The following is a 19888-nucleotide window of genomic DNA, read 5'->3' on the forward strand; positions in this document are numbered from 1 at the left end:
ACTCACACAAACAGCAAAATGATAATGACCAGACAATTACTTTGTGTGATGTTGATTGAGAGATAAATGCAGCAGCAGATTTAATGGTAGCTTTCAAAAGATAAACTGGGTCATGATCTGAAATGGGAAGATTTGCAAAGTTATTTGTATTTGAAAAGTCAGGAGAGTGGCAGCTGATAAATTGTTCTTGCAGTAAGTTGCCACAGATACAATGGATGCAATTGTTTCTTTCTGTGCTGTGACTATTTTCTTACATTCTATGATATGTTTTTATGATAAGACACTGGAAATAATTCTCCTGCTCTTCTTTGGAATAATGCAATGCAAATTATTGCATCTACCTAAGGAGGAAAATGGAGCCTTTTTTGTATTCACTTGTGGGATGTGGGATGTGGGATGTGGGTGTTGCTGGCTGTCCAGTATCAATTGCCCATCCTTAGTTGCCTTTGAGAAGGTGGTGGTGAGCTATCTTTTTGACCTACTCCAGTCCACAAGCTGTAGGTAGACCTACAATGTCCTTAACATAAGATCTGAAAAATATTCCACATGGATACTGATGATAGCCAACTTCACCTCATCACAAAATAAAACACATAACTGCAGGAGAACTGAAAGAACAGAAATTGATGGCAAAACTCAGCAGATGTGGCAGCATCTGTGGGAAAAAAACAGTGTTAATGTTTGAACTCTGGTGACTTTTCGGAAGAAATTGTAGTATTTGTGCTGCAGATGTGGGAGCTAATGGTGGGAGAGGTTGATTGATTGATTGTCACGTGTACTGAAGTACAGTGAAAAACTTTGTTTACAAGCAGTAACGGCAGATCATAGTAAGCAAAGATGTACAGATAAAAAAAGACTTAAACAGAGGCATACAGGTTACATGCCTCAGGGTGTGCGCTAGGTGAGATTAACGTTAGCAAGACCAGCATTATTTGAGGTTACAGTCCACTCATCAGTCTAATAATGGCCAGGAAGAAGCTATTCCTCAACCTGCTCATGTGTGTGTTCAGGCTTCTGTATCTTCTGCCTGATGGATGAGGTTGTGGGAGATCAGTACCAGGGTGCAATGGGTCTTTGGTGACGTTGGCAGTCTTTCCACAAAGTCCGTGGACAGAAGTTTGGCTTCAGCGATGGCCTGGGCTATGCACACCACCTTCTGTAGTTCCTTACAGTCCTGGGCAGAGCAGATGCCATATCAGACCATTATGCACCTGGACAGTATGCTTTCAATGGTGCATCTGTCGGAGTTGATGACGGACCTTATGGACATGCCAAATTTCTTGAACCACTTGAGGAAGAAGTGGAGTTGTTGTGTTTTCTTGATTGTCACATCTACCTGGGAAGTCCAAGACAGGTTGTTGGCTATTGTCACTCAGAGGTACTTAATGCCCTCCAACCTCTCAACCTCAGCTCTGTTGATGCAGATGGGGATGTGTTCTCCTCCTTCCTTTCTGAAATCAATGATCAATTCTTTCATTTTGCCAATGTTGAGAGAGAGGTTATTTTTATTGCACAACATCACCAAGCCCTCTATCTCCCTTCTGTATTTTTACTTGTTGTTGTTAGATATCCATCCCACCATGGTGGTGTCATCAGCAAACTTGTAGATTGTGTTCATTCAGAATTTGGCAACATAGTTGTAGGTGTACAGGGAGTACATTAGGGGGCTGAAGACACATCCTTTGGGGGTCTCCAGTGTTGAGTGTTATTGTGGAGGAGGTGCAGTTACCAATCATCACAGATTGCAGTCTGTGGGTCAGAAAGCTGAGGATCTAGTTGCAGAGGGTGGAGCCGAGATCAAGGTCTCAGAGGGGAAAATGGTGTTGAAGGCAAAGCTGTAGATGATGAGCAGGACTCTGACATAGGCATCCTTGTTGTCTAGATATTCCATGGATGAGTGCAGGGCTAGGGATATGGCATCCTCTGTGGACCTGTTACATTGGTTGGCAAATTGTAGGAGATTGAGGCAGACTGGGACACAGGAATTGATGTGGGCCATGACCAGCCTCTCGATGCACTTCATGATTATGGAGGTCAGAGCCACTGGGCGGTAGTCTATAAGGCATATTGCACGTGCTTTCTTAGGTACTGGGATGATGGTGGTCTTCTTGAAGCAGGTGGAGACTTCGTCTTGTAGGAGGGAAGAGGTTGAAGGTGTCGATGAATATGTCCACGAGTGGGTAGGCACAGGATCTGAGTGCTTGGCTGGGGAATACTGTCTGGGCCCATTGCTTTCCTTGGGCTGACTCCCAGGAAGACCCATCTGATGCCGGGAGAGGGAAGAGATGTGTCCGGGTCTGTTGGGGCAGACATTACCATGCCATTGGCAGTCTGCTCGAACTGAGCATAGGAAGCATTGAGCGCGACAGGGAGAAATGTGTCTTTGTCCATTATCTTGCTCTGCTTCATTTTGTATCCCGTAATTTTTTTTAGGCCTTGCCATAGGTGGTGACAGTCTATTTAGTAGGTCTGGGCTCTGACTTTGTCTGGTACTGCCTCTTGGGATCCCTGCTGGTGAGCAGATAGGTAGAGACGGAACCCAGAGAGAGACATAACAGGCATCGGCACACCAAGGGTTTGTTGATAGTAAGCCAGGACATAAAAGAAGTTGAATAAGTGATATTTTTGACAGCAAAGCGAAGGAGGGAGTGGGTAGGCTATGATTAACAGAAACCATGTCATGTCATAAAACATGAAGATTGTCATGTCATAAAACATGAAGATTGTGTAAGGATGGGTTTCTGTGCTGAAGGCATGATAAAAAAAAAGACATGGAAGGACATAAGCAACTATTAAAGCTCTTGAACTCCATGTTGGGTCTGGGAGGCTTCAGAGTCCCCAGGCAAAAGATGAGATGCTGTTTTTCAGCACAGCCTGTCTATCCTCTCCTACTCGTAGCACTCATTATCATTTATTCAGCTTCTCTTCTGTCCTGGCTTAGTTTCAACAATCCCCTTATCTGCTGACCCCTGTTCATATCTCTCTCTTTTTGAGCTCCGTGTCCACCTATCTTCCCACCTTTTCCACAATCAGCCATATCCCTCCATCCACCATCTTCAGATTACTATGTTTTCCTAGCCGCTTTCAGTTGTAATGAAAAGTCACTGACTCAAAACGTTAACTCTGTTTTCTCACCATAAGATGCTGCCAAACCTGTTGAGTTTCTCCAGCAATCTCTGGTTTGTTCCACCTCATCATCACTTTTCTCGTCACCCTCATTTGTCTTGCCTGACAGATTGTCAAAAATCTAGTCCCAGGTGAGGCAAATTTTTTCAATGAAATATTGGGAGGGTCAAAGCCATTCATCCCCAAAATAAATTTGTTCTCCTAGCTCTTTTATTTTTCCCATGCAAATCCTTGGTATTTTGCCAGGCTGAACCAGACTGTTCCAAAATATCACCAGTTCTGAAGCAGGGTCACTCCACCAGAAATATTAATTCTGATTTCTCTCCACAGAGGCTGCCAGACATGCTTAGCCTTTCTAGCAATTTCTATTTCAGTTTCTAAACCTCCTGGAAATGAGCAAATGGATAATTTAATCCCACAATTTCAAAGATCGCTTAATTCCACTTTACCCCTCTTTCGCTGCTCAAAATTACCTCGGTTTGACTAAACTAATCTCCTCCATTTATTGGGTTAAGGTATGACTAATCTCCGGTGCCCTGTCTTCGGATGTCTTACTGCACTCAAGGTGCGATATAAATTGTACAGCGGAGGTTGTAGTCTAAAATAACGTGTGCCGTGCGTATTTGAATAGATTCATTTGTTTGTAGCTACATGCAGGTGCATCAGCGAGAAACACCTCCCATCTGAGGCCAGTTTGCCTCTTGAGTCCAAGCTCTTGGTTTCAGTGGAGTTACTGGACTCGAAAAGTTAACCTTGTGTATCTCTTCACCGAGTTCAGTGACGAGTTTCTCCAGCAATTTCTGTTTTTGTTACAGATCTCCAACGTCCGCAGTTCATTGATTTATGCTGGTTTCGATCCCCACTCTAGACCTTGAACATAAATAAAAACAAGGGCTGTTCATGGGTAGGTTGGATTAAGATCCCGCTGTCTGCTGTGTTGAAGATCCCAGGGCACTATTTCCCCAAAACCAGCAGTGTGAAGTTCATCCCCGGTGTCCTGGCTGATAATTACCCCTCAATCCACATCTAAAAAAAAGACACATTAGTCGATTATGGTCACATTGCAGTGTGTTGTGTGCAAAACTAGCTGCTTCTGTGTTACAGCGAGGGAATACATCTCGAAAGTACTGCCCGCACAGTAAAGCGCTTGCAGACGCGCGGCGATCGTCCAAAAGCTATACAAGTGCTGAAGTCTTTCTCTTTCCCATTAGCGTTCACATTTCAACCGCACCTTCCCCTCAGTCGATGGACATGGGGAGCGGCCAATGGTTGGTTATGGGATGCGGGGACGGGGAGGCGGCGCATCCGGTGCCTGCTGAGCTCCCTTGCTGCCTGGGGAGGGGAAATAGGGGCCGCGGGACGGACGGACTGATTGACAGATCGCTCGCTCTCGAGTCGCAGCGCGGAGAGCGCTTGTCCGATTCGGTTCCCACAAGCAGAGCCAAAGCGGGCCGAGGGAGACACAGACATGGGTGACCCGGCTGGGTGAAGCCACCGACAAAACACAAGGTAACCGAGACCAGTCTGTGTGTATGCATGGATAGATTAAGTCCGCGTGGGTGGCGTGTGTGTTGCGGCGCTGTGACAAACAAAAAAAAGTTTCTGGAAGATATATGTCTCTCCTTTGTGCGTGGGGGTTTGAGTGGAGTGGTTTGATTTGGCTTGGCTCTGTTTCACCGCCTGTCAGAGCGTACAGTTCGGTCCTGTCCGAACTTCAGAATTGAAAGTTCACAATAGCCCCGTATTAAAAGTTGAGCTGTTGTATGATGCCATTAAAACTTTCGTATTACTCACCTCCACCTGATGTTTCTGTGATCTAGCATCAAAAACCCCAATATTCCTCTTGGAATAATTGCTGGTTTGCTTCGCAGTTGTGCTAAGCAAATACTTGTTATTTTTTAAGAATGTATGTAACAAGAGGGTCATCTCATCAGTGCATTTTTTTTTCAAATCACAATTTCTAAGACAAGTTTTTCATCAGTTTTGCATTTTTAAAACACTTTGAGTTAAATTGCTGTCAAAGCATTTTCTTGGCTATTAGTCGCTTATTCTTTCGTGTTCACTCCATTCGGAGTCCATAATTTACCAAGCTTGCGCCTGCATAGTTGGTTGTTAATTATAACTTTCTGTTAACGGTAAAGTTCAAAGTGTTTTATTTCCTTCCTTTAACCAGTAACTGTGCTGCAATTAATGTGTGGTATGCTTTAACATTTGAGAAATTCTTTTGGAAGTTAAGACTTCAGAAATTTTTTTTCTCCTCCCCACAAATTACATTCTTTTAACTCGTTGGTAGTGATTTTCATTTCTTAAAAAAAAAATTCTTTTGCACTGAATAATGTACTTGAACTTTAAAAATCTCTTCACTGTAAATCTTATTTCTGGTGTTGGTAATGTGGTGTCCCTACAAAGGTTTACCTTCATCTTTCTTAAAATGTTTTGTTGATGCAAGATGATTCAGGATGACATTTTTCTTGCAGTTATTTGTGACTTCTTGGTTCAGTTTCTAGAATTGTAGAAGGGAATAATTCAGAGACATTTTGCTTGCCCTTGAAAGCTACAAGTGTCACAACTTGCTTTATTTTTGTGGCTTTAGATTTACTACATTAAGGTCGTTTGCGGCTCAATTGGTAGCGTTCTTGTCCTTCCATAAGATTTCAGGTTCAAGTCTCATTCTAGGACATGGGCACAGAAATCTACAATTATACGTATGTTTTACTGAGGGACTGCAGCACTGCCAGAGGTGCTATCTCTTGGATGTGTTATTATTCATTCAATGGCTGAGGGCATCAGGCCAGCATTTATTGCCCATCCCTAATTGCCCAAAAGGCAGTCAATCGTCAACCAAATTGCTATGGGTCTAGAATCACATGTAGGCCAGACCAGGTAAAATGACAGTTTCCTTCCCTAAAGGACCAGTGGGTTTTTCTGACAATCTGCATTGGATTCATGGTCATCATTATACTCTTAATTCCAGATTTGTATTGAATTCAAATTCCACTATCCACTGTGTAGGGATTCAAACCCCAGTGCCCAGAACATTACCTAGTCTCTGGAATAACAGTCTAGTGATAATACCACTAGGGCACTCATCTGCTGGCTTGAGTGAGTATAAAAACTTTCATGACACTTACTTTGCAGAGCAGAGTAGTTATCAATGATGTCCTTACTGAGGTTTCTCCGTCAAGGAACATCAGATTGCTGTTTGTGGGAACTTGCTTTGCCCAAACATGTTTCCTACAATACAACATTGACTGTATTCCAAATACATTTCATTGGCTGCAAAGTGCTTTGAACTACCAAGGAGTTTTGAAAAGTACTAGTTAGTTTTTAAAAAAAACCCTTATCAAAAATGGCACCAAGCCATATAAGTAGACTGAAAGCTTGGCTATAATGTTAAGTTTTCTTGTGGATGGAGAGATACAAGCAGCACTTAGATCTCAGCAGATAATGACTAATGTTGAAGGGATGAATATAAAGACACTAAAATTGGACAACTGCAATAAGTTGAATGTTTGTGTAACTAGAAGAGGTTGTGGAGATTGAGAGGCAATGCAAAACAAGGATGTAGGCCTGAACTTTACCAGCGATTTGATGATACCCAGAGAAGTGGAAAAGATGGTGACATGATGTAAACTGGGATGGCATAGTTGACAAGCTAATTAAGCCGCGCTTCCATTTCCTGCCTGTACAGACACTTTGTGGGTGGAAAGAATGGAGTTGGTTACTAGGCAATAGAGTTTGTGATATGAATTATAGGGATTGCTGTTATTCTTCCCAGTAATTAGCAAAGGATATAGTGCTGGAAGTAAACTTTCCTTAAAAGGCCAGGCTTCATTAGCCCTTCTTTTGTTTCATTGACCCTTCCACCTCTGAATAATTACAGTTTTAGGATTGAGACACTGTTTAGTGTTAACAAAATAATTTCCATTGAAATTATGTTGAAGTCTAATCCAACTATTATCTTCCGTAACGTTGTGTTAACACTATCAATAAAATGTCAAAGGAGTTTCATGTAAATATAGAAATTGCAATTTCACTGTGAGAGTCTGTTAGAACATAGAACATTACAGCACAGTACAGGCCCTTTGGCCCTCGATGTTGTACCGACCTGTCATACCGATCTCAAGCCCATCTAACCTACACTATTCCATGAACGTCCATATGCTTATCCAATGACGACTTAAATATACCTAAAGTTGGCGAATCTACTACCGTTGCAGGCAAAGTGTTCTACTCTCTGAGTAAAAAAACTACCTCTGACATCTGTCCTATATCTTTCACCCCTCAATTTAAAGCTATGCCCCCTCGTGCTCGCCGTCACCGTCCGAGGAAAAAGGCTCTCCCTATCCACCCTATCTAACCCTCTGATTATTTTATATGTTTCAATTAAGTCACCTCTCAACCTTCTTCTCTCTAATGAAAACAGCCTCAAGTCCCTCAGCCTTTCCTCGTAAGACCTTCCCTCCATACCAGGCAACATCCTAGTAACTCTCCTCTGCACCCTTTCCAAAGCTTTCACATCCTTCTTATAATGCGGTGACCAGAACTGTACGCAATACTCCAAGTGTGGCCGCACCAAAGTTTTGTACAGCTTCACCATAACCTCTTGGTTCCGGGACTCGATCCCCTTTTAATAAAAGCTAAAACACTGTATGCCTTCTTAACAGCCCTATCAACCTGGGTGTCAACTTTCAAGGATCTGTGTACAGGTACACCGAGATCTCTCTGCTTATCTACACCACTAAGAATCTTACCATAAGCCCTGTACTTTGCCTTCTGGTTACTCCGACCAAAGTGCATCACCTCACACTTGTCAGCATTAAACTCCATTTGCCACCTCTCAGCCCAGCTCTGCAGCTTATCTATGTCTCTCTGAAACCTATAGCATCCTTCGTCACCATCCACAACTCCACCGACCTTAGTGTCGTCTGCAAATTTACTAACCCATCCTTCTACGGCCTCATCCAGGTCATTTATAAAAATGACAAACAGCAGTGGACCCAACACCGACCCTTGCGGCACACCACTAGTAACTGGTCTCCAGGATGAACATTTCCCATCAACTACTACCCTCTGTCTTCTTTCAGCAAGCCAATTTCCGATCCAAGCTGCTATATCTCCCACAATTCCATTCCTCTGCATTTTGTACAATAGCCTATTGTGGGGAACCTTATCGAACGCCTTGCTGAAATCCATATACACCACATCAACCGGTTTACTCTCATCTACCTGTTTGGTCACCTTCTCAAAGAACCCAATAAGGTTTGTGAGGCACGACCTTCCTTTCACAAAACCGTGCTGACTATCCCTAATCAATTTATTTTTTTCTAGATGATTATAAATCCTATCCCTTATAACCTTTTCCAACACTTTACCAACAACTGAGGTAAGGCTCACTGGTCTATAATTACCAGGGTTGTCTCTACTCCCCTTCTTGAACAGGGGAACCACACTTGCTATCCTCCAGTCATCTGGCACTATTCCTGTAGACAATGACGGATTAAAGATCAATGCCAAAGGCTCGGCAATCTCCTCCCTGGCTTCCCAGAGGATCCGAGGATAAATCCCACCTGGCCCAGGGGACTTATCTATCTTCACCTTCTGAAGGATTTCTAATACCTCTTCCTTGTGAACCTCAATCCGACCTACTCTAGTAGCCTGTATCTCAGTATTCTCCTCGACAACATTGTCGTTTTCTAGAGTGAATACTGTTGAAAAATATTCATTTAGCGCTTCCCCTATCTCATCTGACTCCACACACAACGTACCACTACTATCCTTGATTGGCCCTAATCTTACTTTCGTCATTCTTTTATTTCTTAAATACCTATAGAAAGTCTTAGGGTTTACCCTGATCCTATCCGCCAACAACTTCTCATGTCTCCTCCTGGCTCTTCTGAGCTCTCTCTTTAGGTCTTTCCTGGCTACCTCGTAGCCCTCAAGTGCCCTAACTGAGTCTTCACATCTCATCCTAACATAAGCCTTCTTATTCCTCTTGACGAGAGATTCCACCTCTTTCGTAAACCATGGCTCCCGCACTCTACAACTTCCTTCCTGCCTGACAGGTGCATAGTTATCTAGGACACACAGGAACTTTTCCTTGAATAAGCTCCAGATTTCCAATGTGCCCATCCCCTTCAGTTTCCTTCCCCATCCTATGCTCCCTAAATCTCATCGTAATTGCCTTTCCCCCAGCTATAACTCTTGCCCAGTGGTATACACCTATCCCTTTCCATCACTAAAGTAAACATAACAGAATTGTGATCGCTATCACCAAAGTGCTCACCTACTTCCAAATCTAACACCTGGCTAGGCTCATTACCCAATACCAAATCTAATGTGGCTTCGCCCCTTGTTGGCCTATCTACATACTGTGTCAGGAAGCCCTCCTGCACACACTGGACAAAAACTGACCCATCTATAGTACTCGAACTATAGTGTTCCCAGTCAATATTTGGAAAGTTGAAGTCCCCCATGACAACTACCCTGTCTGTCTCACTCCTATCGAGAATCATCTTTGCTATCCTTTTTTCTACATCTCTGGAACTATTCGGAGGCCTATAGAAAACTCCCAACAGGGTGACCTCTCCTTTCCTGTTTCTAACTTCAGCCCGTACAACCTCAGTTGACGAGTCCCCAAACATCCTTTCTGCAACTGTAATACTGTCCTTGACCAACAATGCCACACCTCTGCCCCCTTTAAACATCTTCTCTGTTCTTACTGAAACATCTAAATCCCAGAATCTGCAACAACCATTCCTGTCCCTGCTCTATCCATGTCTCCGAAATGGCCACAACATCGAAGTCCCAGGTACCAACCCATGCTGCAAGTTCACCCACCTTATTCCAGACACTCCTGGCATTGAAGTAGACACACTTCAAACCAACTTCTTGCTTGCCGATGCCATCTTGCTTCCGTGAAACTTGATTTCGGACCACCCTACTCTCAACCTTTTCTATAGTCGAACTACAATTTTGGTGCCCATCCCCCTGCTGAATTAGTTTAAACCCACCCGAACAGCCTTAGCAAATTTCCCCCCCAGGATATCGGTACCCCTCTGGTTCAGGTGAAGACCATCTTGCTTGTAGAGGTCCCACCTACCCCAGAAAGAGCCCTAATTATCCAAGAATCCAAAACCCTCCCTCTTGCACCATTCCTGTAGCCACGTGTTCAACTCCTCTCTCTCCCTATTCCTTGCCTCACTAGTACGTGGCATGGGCAACAAACCAGAGACAACTCTGTTCGTCCTAGCTCTCAGCTTCCATCCTAGCTCCCTGAATTTCTGCCTTAAATCCCTATCTCTCTTCCTACCTATGTCGTTGGTGCCAATGTGGACCACGACTTGGGGCTGCTCCTCCTCCCCCTTATGGATCCCAAAAACACGATCAGAGACATCATGCACCCTGGCACCTGGGAGGCAACACACCAACCGTGAGTCTCTCTCGTCCCCACAGAACCTCCTATCTGTCCCCCTAACTATGGAGTCCCCAATGACTAATGCTCTGCTCCTCTTCCCCCTTCCCTTTTGAGCAGCGGGGACAGACTCTGTGCCAGAGACCTGTGCCCCACTGCTTTCCCCTGGTAAGTACCTCCCACCCCCTGCCAACGGTATCCAAGATGGTTCGCTTTCCTTCTATCTTGTTCAGTTGTTTGGAAAAAAAACAAAAGCAGCAGGGACAAGATTCGATTCAGAACTGAAATCCTGGCTTGCTGATTCTTTTATTTTTAGTTGGTGCTAGCTCTTGCCCATTACTGTCATCATATTGTCTTCTGCATTTGATAAATTATTCATCTTGTATTTCACTGCATAAGTTTATTTCAGCTTGCACAGAAAGTGACTGTCATTCAACTCTAATTTTCCAGTGACAGACTTCACAAAACTTAACTTAAGATGAACAGGAAGAGAAGAGCAAGCAAAACATTACATTGCTGTGTATTTTATTTCAGGATAAACTGATATGCACTATTTTGGGGCAGTTGACCATAATGGGAAGATCTCTTTAAATTCTCTTCACTTCTTATTAGTGGGAGAATATTATACATGGCACAAGTAGTTGTTTGGTGCTACATATCTTGAGTAATGCCAAAAAAAGACATTTTGTCAAGGCTTTTCATCTTGTGCTTTAGTGAATGTCTTGATGAACGCAAAATAATAAGCTTTGACAAAATGTCTTCTTTCAGCAATGTAGCACATGGGCTTAAAGGTTTAACAAATATTCTTCATTGTCATTCTTTGCATCAGACTTTTGTAAGTTGGAATACATTGCAATAAAGAATTGTTAACTGAAACCACTGAGTGAAATAAAAACAAAATTGCTGTCCAACTTGAGTTTCCTTTCAGAATTGTGGAAAGAAACAAAAGCATCCTTATGAAATGATGTGAAAGACTGACCCAAAATATAACACTTTTTCTCTGCAGGTGCTGCCTGACCTGCTGAGTATTTCTAGCATTTTCTATTTTTCTATCAAATTTCTAGCATCTGCAACATTTTCTATTGGGCATTTCAGTGAATTATGTTCATGCATAGTTCTTTATGTACACAGCCATTTTGTTGGCTGTCTTACAATAAATCAGTGAACATGCTTTTGTTACAGCAGTTATTGAAATAGTTTTGGTTTTAGTTAGGCTACTGGCATGAGAAGGATAAAATTTGAACATGTGATTCAAGAATTTTTTGCATATGTTGGGGCCCAATTACTCATTTTTTTTGCATTTATTTTCATATGTGATTGTGCACTTCACATTAAAACTTTGCTTTACGTCAATGCAAAAGTTGTAATAATTGTATGCCAAGTTATCATTCATTCTAATCATATTTTGGCATTGATTCTGTTTACCATTAATGTCCATACAACTTTGAAATATACTATTTGAAATCCTAATTGTTTAATTTTGTTTCTAATTTGGATAATTTTTGGAGTCGCTATTATTTCCACTGCTTCTATTATAAAGATATTTTATTAACTATTGAACATATTCATTCAGACGTAGCATCTTACATCTGTTTGCTGCTTCAGTGTATTTATTAGTTGACCGTTATTTTCAACAACCCTTTCTTATTAATTTAACCTGCAAAGTTAAAGTTTCCCCAAATATCTCCAATTGAGTGAACTTCTGAGAATGTAACCATATGTTGGTAACCTGAAGTGAGAATTTGGCCTCATTCACTTTGACTTTCTATCTTGCTCAGTGGAACAGGAACTCATTTGAGTTAAACTTTAAAACACTCCTGTGTAAGCTATTTGTACACCAGAGATGGTTTTATAAAACTTAATGTTTAAGGTGTTTAGTGATAGCAAAGATAAAACTTTCTCAACCACATTTTCTTTTCAATATGTACTATATTAAAACAAAAGTTGAAGACTTCATGCGCAGTTTAATTGAACATAGATTATGACAGAGCCAGTACTATACCTATGCAACCCTTGGCAGATAATTATCTTCTATTAGTTTGTCCTCAGACCATGAAAATATTTATGTCAGATCCCTTTTTAATAAACAGTTTCTCTGAAGAAAAAACAAAAGAACTGTGGATGCTGTAAATCAGGAACAAAAACCAAGTTGCTGGAAAAGCTCAGCAGGTCTGACACATCTGTGAGGGAGATAACAATTAATGTTTCGGGTCCAGTGACCCTTCCTCAGTTCTGGGCTTTTCCAGTAACTTTGTTTTAGTTTCTCTGAAGACTTGATTTATGTTTGATAAACTATAAAACCTTTGAACTATTATGCTGTTTTCACCAGTGAGTCTCACAATTGCATTGCCAGAGAGAAACCTATCTTATTTAAGACCCTTTAACCATACTCCTTGGTCAGTCTGTTCATTTTTTTTAAATGTCCCCTCCTGGGCCAAGGCATTCCAGGCACCTGCCGCTCTCTGGGTTTAATCGCTGTCGCCTTAAATTTATGCCCCCAGTATTTAACATTTACATCATTGAAGAAGACTCTGACTATCTACCGGATCCATGTGTGTCAGAATTTTATATTCCACTTGTAATGCATCCAGAATATGGTATGATGCACCTGAGCTGAAGAAGTAGTGGGTGTGAGTGTACAGCAAACCATAGTTATTTGGTTCCATAGCTGCTTTAAAGAACCTTCAGAGAGACTCTCAATATGACTGGTGAGTGACATGTGGATCTTGGGAACCCAACATAAAATAACTGCCTGAAAAAAGCAAATAGTCTTAGTGAATGCAGAAAGTTTTCATTGGAATTGCCACCAAACATGTAAAACGTAATGCATCAGGAGGAACATAAGACCATTATACAAAGGAGCAAAATTATAATTAGAGGTGAAGTACCTTCTAAGGCCAATGTAGAAACAGCTGGTGAGGGAAATTATCCGAGATAACAAAGTGTGGGGCATGATGAACACAGCAGGCCAAGCATCATCTTAGGAGCACAAAAGCTGACGTTTCGGGCCTAGACCTTTTATGATGAAGGGTCTGGGCCCGAAACGTCAGCTTTTGTGCTCCTAAGATGCCACTTGGCCTGCTGTGTTCATCCAGCTCAACACTTTGTTATCTCGGATTCTCCAGCATCTGCAGTTCCCCTTATCAGGGAAATGATCCTATTTATCTCATGGTTAGTAATATGGAAGTAGGTTTTTTTGTAATAGAAACTATCTATTCAATTCTATTTTTTTCAATAAGGCCAAAAAATTCAATTCCAGTTTGAGAGTAAAATGTATTGTAAATCAAACTGTAGTGAATATCACAGCATATTTCCTGCTTCTTACATCACATCCGCAGTAATAAGTCAATATGCTTGTATTCATCTTTGTGTTTGTGTTTGAATGAGAAACATTCTTGTTGTTCTAAACTCCAAATATTATTGCCTTAACCTTTCTTCATAAGGTCCACTGTTCCTTTTGAGGTATTTGGCTTATGACTTGTGACCAATACAAGTGCAACATCTCCCCTCAAGGAAGGAGAGCAAAACTATCCATGTTACTCTGTGATATTTCACCTATTGTAGAAAATAATGGTTCCAAAAGAGTTAATGTTAAGTTTGATTAAATTCCACTCCACCTGACAATGACACATGGAGAAAAGCAGTCTAGCATGAAGTCTTGATGGAGAGAGACGTGTTTGGAACTGACTGGCTTAAGATAGTCTTGTAATTTTGACTAAATTGTTATTTAACTTGTACCAGTACTATCATCCAAAAAAACTGCATCTTCTGTAAGGCAAGTGTGTCCACTTGTTTTGACTCAATCAGACTGGCAGTTGGTATCAGCTTGGAAAGATGGTTTGAAGGATCTTATATAGCCAGCGCCATGCAGCATGGAAACAGACCCTTCAGTCCAGCTCGTACATGTCGACCAAATTTCTCAAACTAAGCTAGTCCCATTTGCCTGCGTTTGGCCCATATCCCTTTTGAAAAAAAGTCCCACCCTATCCAGCTTCTCCTTGTAACTCATACCCTCCAGTCCTGGTAATATCCTTGCAAATCGTATCTGCACCCTCTCCAAATTAATCATATCCTTCCTCTAGGAGGGCAACCAGAACTGTTCACACTACGCTGAAAGTGGCCTCACCGCCTTCCTGTACAAGTGCAACATCATGCCCCAGCTCCTATACTCAGTGTACTGTGCCAATGCTTTCTTTGGCAGAATGGTAGTGATCCTACCTCTGGGCAAGAAGGAGGTGCGTTCAGTCCCATTTACTGCAGAAGTATGTCATCACATGTCCAAACAGGTTGGTTGAAAATGTTTGGAAAAGAAGTTTGATGGCGGCGCTGTACTCCAACCACAGTCCACAGTCAATTGGTTGATTGCATAATATGATATGGTGATCAGTGGTGGCTATTGTTGCTTAAATACCTTACAGTGACAACAGTGAAACAAACCCATTTGACCCAGGAGGAAAAAGCATTCAAAAAACAAGTGTGTCTACCTCTTAACAAACATTATCTGAGTACTCTGAAAATAGTAATCAGCAGCTGCAAGCAGTCAGCAGCAGTAGGGCAAAGGCAGTACTATAGCAGAAAAAATTTACCTCCAAACTGCTAAGGAGCACAGGAAAGACTATGAGGACTAGGAAAAGAGGAAAAACTAGTCATACAGGGAGGTTAGAATCCTTACAGTAAAAGGATTTGTGAGGAGACTTTATGGAGTTCTCAGTAGAGATAGAAATCCCTGTGGGGAAGAGGGAAACCACTAAAATATTTGTGCAAAAGGCCAGGCCATGAAGGAGAACCTGCCCTTTGACACATGTGTCATTGCTTTCACAAGCAGGCTCCATGCAGTTTGGCCACAGTGTGCAGAGTTAGGGATGGAAAATTAATTTATACTGAGGCCCCAGTCGCTGAAAAGTTACAGAGTTCATTTAAAATAAAGGGAAATTTAAATATTTTAGAAAAATAATTTTTTAAGATTAGAGATTTATGTCCTCAGACCAGGACATTCAAAGTTTGAAGGACAGGAACTACACGAAGGTTGTGAGATTAAAGAATTGTGCTTTGAATCATGCCACCAAGGAGCAGCATGGAGTTGACATAAAGGAGGTGGCTAAGCAGTGATCCTTGGGGGACATCAGCGGTAACAGTGTAGGAATGGGAACTGAAACCATGGATACAAATACATACCTCACGCATTTCTGCTTTGCAGTAGTTAAAACCACATTCTCTTTAAACTAGAGATAGTAGGAACTGTAGATGCTGAAAAAACTTCAGAAAAAAGAAGAAGGGTCTAGGCCCGAAATGTTAGCTTTCCTGATCCTCTGATGCTGTTTGGCCTGCTGTGTTTATCAAGCTGTACACCTTGTTTTCTTTAAACTAATTGCATTTTTTGATGCACAAAGTGGAGCTCTGTGGTGCTTCCACCCCTTCCAATCCATCAGTGAGAATGTGCCATTCTGATAATTTGGCTGTTTTGGTTTCTAGTCGAAATTATGTTAAGCCTCACTTGTATTTATTTAAGTACAAACTCAAATAACTAGTTCAAATAATGCCTGTTTGTTGTTCCTGTTAAAGTACCTGTCAAAGTATTTGGAAAAGAACCTGTACTTTTGGCAAATTGCAACACGGAACCTAATGTCCTTGGACTATTCATAGAATGTGTAACATTTAAACAGCAGTTTGATTTATAGATTTGATTTGCGTTCAGTTAATACAAATTGCTTACTGTTCTGAGTTTCTGATATTTAAGTTCTGTAAATTACAAAATGTCTGTTTTTTGGTAACACACATTAAGACAAAGATATTCCTCTATTTCAGACACAGTCTGGGGATATCTCTTTGGTTTGAGTATTTAAATGTCATATTTATAAAAAGTGAAGGCCTTTTGAATTTACTGGTGGGGTTTCTGAAAAAGCATAATTCAATAACTTGGAATATTTTTGGTATTAAGTATTTATTTTGCTTTTCTTTTGACAATTTGTTAAATATATAATTGCTGCATCAGAATACAACTAACAAGAAATACCATCTTGTTTTTGATGGAAGAGGGACTTGCATTAGACATTGAAAAATAGTTTCCAGCAAGTACTGGATGGCCTCAGTCATTTTTGGTAAAATGCCCCACAAGATAGATGCATTTTAATTGCTGCATTTGCCATCACCTGTTACTCTGTACAGATGTTGTGCTTTCGTAGAAATCACTTTCCTGTTAAGAAGCTATTATTTTGCTTGGTTGTACTAAAGTGATGAAGCTGCCCTTGGAACTTCTGAGAAGCGTACTGTGACGTCAATGAAAAAAGATTAATGGTCATCTTGATTTCTTTCAATCTCAATAAGTGTCAAGTTAATAATCTTGTACATGATAAACTGCAGCAAAGCTTTTCCCAGAGAGGGTAATGTTTCAGTATGGATTACAAAGTAATGGATCATAACATAGAATTAATTTAAAAAATACAAGAAAAATCAATAGAAGTTCTGTTGTGTGTCTGATATTTTCCCCACCTGATTTATACTGGGCTGTACAGACAAAAATCTATAGCCCTCCCACCTCGAATTAAAATGTTTTAGTGCTATCACGTTTTTTGTTCTTTCCTTGTACTATATTTTGGTCTGTGCAAGACAGCACCCCCAATTGCCCACATCTTGTGAAATAGTTTATGTTGACCAAAACAGTTTGGGACTATCGCCTTGTTTTATCACTGGCGTGCTTGTTTTATTTTAATGGACCAGAAAATGTTACATGGCTTAACACACACTGAAATTTCATCTTAGCTTTCAACTGAAGCTTGATCACCAAAAATAGTTTTCCATGATATATAAATATGGACTAAAGCACGTAGGCGATCTGAGGATAATTTTAGAATAGTTGGCAGAAGTGTTGATACAGGATGGTGTAATGTCTCTTTACTGACGGCATTTGAACTCTGGTTCTCAAGCAACAGCTCCAGCTTTTGCCACCCTTGCCCACCATTTGAGTTTAGTTTACAGCAAGTAATAAAAACAAAGTTCTGGAGAAATTTAGCAGATCGGGTAGCATCTGAGAAACGACAGATTTTAACATGTTCAGTCCAGTGATCCTTCATCAGAACATAGTTTATTTACTGTAATTTTCAAGTAGTGCTCCTAACGATAATCGCTTATGCGCAAATAAAGTAAAACGTTTTCTTAGCCTCTTGCCCCTGAATTCTGACTTTAATAATCCAGAATATCCCAATCTGGAAATGCCTTAGCCATCAGCATTCCAAACTGGAGAGGTTACAGTGTAACTAAAAATTTGGAGATTCAGATCCCCAACAGGCTGTGTTTGTTGACGTAAGTGTTCCTCATTCTTTATGCTCAATAAGGTGAACAACTGTCACTTGTCACTTATTTTGTTGTATTTACATAAGTCAGTAAAATCCTTGAGGTTTTCTGGTTGAATAGAGTATTCTAGTTGGGAGGCTGTGTACTCATTAACAACGAAACAAAATGTGCACATTTCATGGCAAAATGTGCTGAAAATGTTGTGAAATTCTACTTGTGCAATCTGAGCTAACATCAGTTATTGATTTTTCCTCATTGCACATGGCCTTGATGGCTTGGATAGATATCAGAAAAAGTTGCCAGTTTCTATTTCTTAGTCAGTGCCTTGGTGAATGAGGATACTGTGGTTGCCCAATGTTACATGAGATTATGTAGAAGTAGGTCTACTGTGTCTGTGCTGGCCCTTTGTGAAGGAAGCATGACCCAGTACTCGTCCCTTGCAATTTCCCTGGAGTCCTGCGATTTGTAACATTTCCAGAGAATAATTCAATACTGAGTTGATTCTGCCTCAAGTTTGCAGGTTTTTGTGGCCAATTTGCATGCCATTCCACAGACCTAATACTATTGCTAATTTACTTTGCTAGCCACCTTTACACATTTTATATTTGTGCTCGGCAAAAATTAACAATTGTTACAGTTCTTTCGTATGTTCTTTAAATAATTGTTATTGCCTATCCACCAGATTCCCTTTAAGTAATGTCTCACAGTTTATTGCAGCTGACTTGAACCTCATCCCATTATAGTTTATCTTATCTAGATTCAGGACCATGTCTTGGAATCAACTACATCACTCTCCACCTCAATGAAGAATTCTATCATCTTAAGCTTACTCTTCCCTAAGGTTTCTTGCACAGCTAGATTGTTAATTACTCCTTTCTTGTTATAAAATATAGAATATTGGAGAGGAGATGACTGAGTTACGGGCTGCTAGAATTGAAAGGATTAAGGTTAATAAGGAGGAGGTGTTATCAATTCCAGAAGGTGTGAAGGTAGATAAATCCCCTGGGCTGGATGGGATTTTTCCGAGGATTGTATGGGACGCTAGGGAGGAGGTGGTAGAGCCTTTCGTCTTGATCTTTAAGTCCTCATTGTCTACAGTACCAGAGGACAGGAGGATTGCAAATGTTGTGCCCTTGTTCAAGAAGGGCAATAGGGATGACCGAGGTAATTATAGACCTGTGAGCCTTATGTCTGTTGCAGGAAAAATTTTGGAAAGGATTATAAGAGATAGGATTTATAATCATCGAGCAAGCAACAATTTGATTGTAGATAGTCAGCATGGATTCGTCAAGGGCAGGTCGTGCCTCATAAACCTCATTGAGTTTTTTGAGAAGGTGACCAAGCATGTGGATGAGGGTAGGGCAGTTGACGTGGTATACATGGACTACAGTAAAGCCTTTGATAAGGTTCAATCCGGGCAAATGTGAGGTGATGCATTTTGGAAGATCAAATTCAAGGGCGAACTATACAGTAAATGGAAAAGTCCGAGGGAAAATTGATGAACAGAGAGATCTGGGTGTTCGGGTTCATTGTTCCCTGAAGGTGACAATGCAGGTCAATAGGGTGGTCAAAAAGGCATATAGCATGCTTTCCTTCATTGGACGGGGTATTGAGTACAAGAGTTGGCAGGTCATGTTGCAGTTGTACAGGACTTTGGTTCGGCCACATTTGGAGTACTGTGTGCAGTTCTGGTTGCCACATTACCAAAAGGATGTGGATGCTTTGGAGAGGGTGCAGAGGAGGTTCACCAGGATGTTGCCTGGTATGGAGGGAGCTAGCTATAAAGAGAGGTTGAGTAGATTAGAATTATTTTCATTAGAAAGATGGAGATTGAGGGGGGACCTGATTGAGGTCTGTAAAATCATGAAGGGTATAGACAGGGTGGATAGCAAGAAGCTTTTTCCCAGAGTGGGGAATTCAATTACTAGGGGTCATGAGTTCAAAGTGAGAGGAGGAATGTTTAAGGGAGATATGCGTAGAAAGTTCTTTACGCAGAGGGTGGTGGGTGCCTGGAATGCGTTGTCAGCGGAGGTGGTAGACGCAGACATATTAGTGTCT

General features: G+C 41.2%; 1 protein-coding gene across 2 annotated transcripts in view; it reads left to right on the plus strand.

Annotated features, from left to right (window-relative positions):
• The first annotated feature begins 4471 nt into the window (after positions 1-4471).
• Positions 4472-19888, plus strand: part of il11ra (interleukin 11 receptor, alpha) — a 104182-nt gene continuing 88765 nt past the window's right edge. For both annotated transcript variants that reach the window (XM_059649249.1, XM_059649253.1), the window contains exon 1: positions 4472-4635. The gene's annotated coding sequence lies outside the window, so the exon portion shown is untranslated. The remainder of the gene's footprint in view (positions 4636-19888) is intronic.

The sequence above is a fragment of the Stegostoma tigrinum genome, chromosome 1 (assembly GCF_030684315.1).
Source record: "Stegostoma tigrinum isolate sSteTig4 chromosome 1, sSteTig4.hap1, whole genome shotgun sequence".
Lineage (NCBI taxonomy): Eukaryota > Metazoa > Chordata > Chondrichthyes > Orectolobiformes > Stegostomatidae > Stegostoma > Stegostoma tigrinum.